Source organism: Chrysemys picta, chromosome 20, assembly GCF_011386835.1.
Source record: "Chrysemys picta bellii isolate R12L10 chromosome 20, ASM1138683v2, whole genome shotgun sequence".
Taxonomy (NCBI): Eukaryota; Metazoa; Chordata; order Testudines; family Emydidae; genus Chrysemys; species Chrysemys picta.
The window spans coordinates 22,718,119-22,722,759 of NC_088810.1; the positions used below are offsets into that span (position 1 = coordinate 22,718,119).

At 45.5% G+C, this 4,641-nt stretch overlaps 1 long non-coding RNA gene across 1 annotated transcript; it reads left to right on the top strand.

Moving 5' to 3' along the window:
* Nucleotides 1–1,503: 1,503 nt before the first annotated feature.
* On the top strand, nucleotides 1,504–4,257 carry LOC112060074 (uncharacterized). The gene is made up of 2 exons (XR_002889364.3): nucleotides 1,504–1,642; nucleotides 2,955–4,257. It is a non-coding gene; the product is annotated as an uncharacterized LOC112060074 (long non-coding RNA).
* The last annotated feature ends 384 nt before the right edge of the window (nucleotides 4,258–4,641 follow it).

Below are 4,641 nucleotides of genomic sequence, written 5' to 3' on the forward strand. Positions count from 1 at the left end.
CTGTCCTGTATTCTCATCAGCCAAATGAGAAAACCCTACAAAAGGGCTGGGCCAAACTTGCAAGGTGTGATCGTAGGACTAAATCCCGCTCTACAGTTTCAAGGGCTTAGCATTAAAACTGGCAAGATTCATTTGAAGATTCGGGGTCAACCTTCTCCCCCCCGTCCCCAGTAGCTTGAGTGTTCCTGCTCCACTCCCCTGACCTCTGCTAAATTTTTCATTCACCCAGGGAATCTCGGCTAAACCTCCTCATTTCTATACAGGGCCCAATTCTGTGACATGCCACCAGTGGGAGTGGAGGGAATGCCAGTATTTGGCAGGATAAGACCCACTGCTTCTTTTACTAAAGAAAACAATGAAACGATGATATAACTATAGTTCAAAGGTTTCTCCACGTGCTGTGGTGTGGTTGGGTCTTCCGTGGCCCTAGTGACTCCTGCATCCCTGTTTTGAGTGACAAAAACTAATAAAGCAGCAGAGAGTCCTGTGGCACCTTATAGACTAACAGACGTATTGGAGCACGAGCTTTCGTGGGTCAATACCCACTTCGTCGGATGCATGCACGAAAGCCATGCTCCAATACGTCTGTTAGTCTATAAGGTGCCACAGGACTTAAAAACTAATAAACAACTTTAAGGAAAAGTGATTTTTCATGGGAATGTCAGATCAAAGGGCCTGATTCTCAGTTACTTCATTCATGCACTGAGATCAGGAATGGTATATGGACGACTATGCTGGCTTTAAGCTTCCTTTGTATTGGGGCAATCTAGGGTATTGCCTGGCTCCTGGTGTAACCCAGGGCAGCCCCAAGGCTTCTCTAACTTATGTTTTGCTTCCTGTGACCCCTGGGAAGCAGAGAATAGCGAGAGCGCAGTGTGCTCTGGCCACGCCAGAGGCTGGGATCAGAGCCTTTTCCCAGCTCCACAATGGCTGGGGAAGCTCCCTCCTCAGTGAGGGATACTCGAGGGGCTCTTTCCTCCCACTGTAAGGCCCCTTTACATTGCAAAAGTGACCTAAGCATCACTTAGAATCAAGCCCATCATTTTCATTCTGAATTTATTTCTCTGCGTGTATGGCAAAAGATGTAATTGCTCACCTGCGTTTTTATTTTAAGGATCAGAGGGGTAGCCGTGTTAGTCTGAATCTGTAAAAAGCAACAGAGGGTCCTGTGGCACCTTTAAGACTAACAGAAGTATTGGAGCATAAGCTTTTGTACTTGCATCTGAAGAAGTGAGGTTTTTACCCCCGAAAGCTTATGCTCCAATACTTCTGTTAGTCTTAAAGGTGCCACAGGACCCTCTGTTGCTTTTATTTTAAGGCAGATCTGAGAACACTGACTGTTCAAGCAGAGAATTTGAAAAATCTTTTCACGTGAACGAACCTTTGTGCTTCAGGCAGAGCTGACACACAAATCACCAGTTGCCAAAATAAAAAATGCCCCAGAAAAGGGAGTTTTCTCTCCCAGATGACACTCCAACTACTAATTTGGTCAATACGGGGGTTGTGAAAGAACAGGGGCCTCATGCCTGGGACAATGTCTCACTTCTGGGAGGCCGGGCTTAGGGACCATATAAAGGTTCTTTCATCCCAAAGCCCCTGAATCCCCTTCGCATTGATTCACTTGCTCTCACTGGTGAATTGGGTAAGTCAGCGGATACTGCATTTATTAGTGAATTAGCATTAAATGGGATGATTGTGTCAGACTTTATTGCCAGTGCTAATGTGAGATCGCTCACTATATTACTGGCAACCTTCTATTGCTTCTATTTTATTTTGATGAGGCAGATTAAACACTCGTGGTGCCAAACTTTCGAAGTTAAGGAGTTTGGTTTCTTCCCATAGGCCAGATGCCATTGGCTTGATGGAGTTACTCCTGGTTTGCACCAAACTAACTCAGCTGACTTTGACGGAGTTATTTCTATACATAAAACTGTAATTCTATTGTCTCCATTGGAATTAATCCTGATTTACTCCAGTGTCAGTGAGAAGGGAATGAAGGCCAGAGTGCTCAGAGGTTACATAAGTGGTTTTTGCAAGCTTAGACGAAAAAGCTAGCAACATTCTGGTGTGACGGTGCATAAGGGATTTGATAACATTTCCAGATTAGAGCACAAATTCCCCAGGGTTAATTGTTGCAGGAGGGGAAAATGAACGGGGAAAGCGATGAATTGCCAGAGAACAAAAGGGAAGATTGCCGGAGAAGTCTTTTGGTTTTATGGGAGTATTTTGCTTAGCACAATGGGGCCCGCATCCTAGTCTAGAAGTTCTGCATAATGCTATTGCAATGTAAAAAATAACAGTAATAAGGGTGGTTATAAAATGTTCAAAGACAAGGGTCTAGGAGATGGAAGGGGCAGGGCAGAAGTGAGTGAGACCTAGAGGAAGGCAGTGCCAAAGGAGGGACAGGCAAGGGGAACTGGAAGGGTAAAGGGAATTGGAAGGAAGGGAATTATTCTAGATCTGAGTCTCCATTGCCCTGTGTCAGTTATTTGAATCCTGCCATTGTGATTTTAGTAGTTTACATCTACTGTGTGAACCAGGGCTGGCTGAACATTTTTCATCAGAATGGAAAATTGGGTTTTGACTAAGCCTTTTTCTTAATTGGGCTTCTTTCCTTAAAAAACAAATGTCCCACCAGAAAACCAAAACCAGGACATTTTTCAGCAAGAGACACATTGTATTACATTTTCAGCTGAAAATTTTCCATTTACTTTTTTTTTAATGACAAGCCAGAATTTTACTCTGGAAGCCCCAGCCCCCCCTTTCCCATTTTTGACTTGCTCCAATGCGAGTAACTGCACAAGATGTGGGGCAATGCAGATGCAGGCCCAGCATGTTTTCATCCAGAACTTAAGACATCATTAAAACACCCAAGAGTGTGTTTTAAAACACCCACCTTCGATCTCATTGGCATTTGTGTAGCAAATATAAAAACCATCCAACATTTCTCCCAGGTTTCCCTGAGCTGCAGATGATGGCTTCACGGCAAAACCAGCAGCAACGCAAGCAAACTCTCACCCTGCCACCGGCACTGAGCAATGCCACCTCAGAACCAGCACCGCCCCCAGAAGCAGTACCAGAACCGTGTCCAGCAACAGTCGAAGAACCAGAAAATTCACCTCAGGAAGAAGAGGGGCCACAGGAGGAGTATAAGCAGCCACTGAACCAGCCTCTTGGACCAGCTCCAGAACTAGAACCAGAACCAGTACTATGCCCAGAACCAGAATCAAATCCACCAGAAGTTAAAGAAATAGAATATTTACAACCGGACCACCAGCAATACAAACATCCACCAACCCTACCCCCACCACCAGGAATGGAAACATCCAAGGAATATCAGCAAGCGGAATCGGAACCGGAACTGGGACGATGCCCACCACCAATCCGTGAACCAGAAGGTCCCCCTTTTGTGCAACCCTCTTCACCTGTGGAAGAGCAGCAACAGAAACAACCACATCATTGGCCGCCAAAGCGGAAGTAGCTTCCAGCTACCATGATATGAAAAGCAAGACCCAGTGCTTGACACAGTTAACCTCATCTTCTCATCTGCTGTGGGTTTAGGTGGTTTTGCTGTAGAGATTTCAGCGTTTTGTCTGGTATATGTTAGGGCCTGTTAAATATACTCCATTAGTATCCTTAAACTGATTCCATGCATGGGACAGATCCTCTTGAAATCACTGGAACTCTTCTGATTCACACCAGCTGAGGATCTAGCCCTTCTTGTCTATCGCTCGTCTATAAGAGATGTAGGTGCAAGCTGTAGGTGCTATGAAGTTCTGCGCGTATGCTTTCACTATCGGGTCCCTGCTTTTGAAACCCATCCAAGAGAAAGAGTGAGAACTGGGCTGTCTATACTGATTTTTACCTTCACAACCCTATTAATAGATCCCAAGGGCCAGTGTGATCTTCATGAACTCCACTCTGCTAATAACTTCCATCCTCAGGAAAAAGGAGTGTCTAGATTCAGTGCCTTGGTGTGTATTAACTGGAGAATGACGAGGATCAGTTAAAAGGCTTGAACAGGGAGAGAACAGTATATAAATTAGGAGTGTTTCATTCTAATGCATGATGGGGTTGACTTTTCACCTTTGAGGAACTAAAATCCCTGGGGCGTAGATAGACACTAACCAATATGCACTGTGGAATGTCATATGCTGGGATAATTGTATCATTAAATGGCATGGTCCACTATTGGATTGTGCTCTGCTCTCTAGCTGCATGTGCGACACAATAAAATCTACCATTCCTGGATGGTCACACCTGCCTGCTAGTGTTTCTCTGGTCTTCTACCTTCCCTCCTACCCCCAACACACACTGACTTACCGAAGTTCTTGTTTCTAGGGGTAGCAAGAATAATTATGTCTTTATGCAGCACGTTAGATCTACAGGGCAGGAACTGCCTCTTATTATGTGTCTGTACATTCAAGGGAACTCCCAATCTAATTATTGCCACAATTCAGGGCAACTGGACCCGTATTTCCATGCAATGGTCCAGCAAGGGTGCCCGCTGTCAGGCTTCCAGCTCCCCAGCTGGGGCCTCTCTTGGGTGGAGACCTGGGTCTCTCTCCCTTCTGACCAGGGTATTTCCAGACTGAACAGCAAGTCTGGGGAACTCAGCAAGGGGAGAGGGTCTCGGCGCCT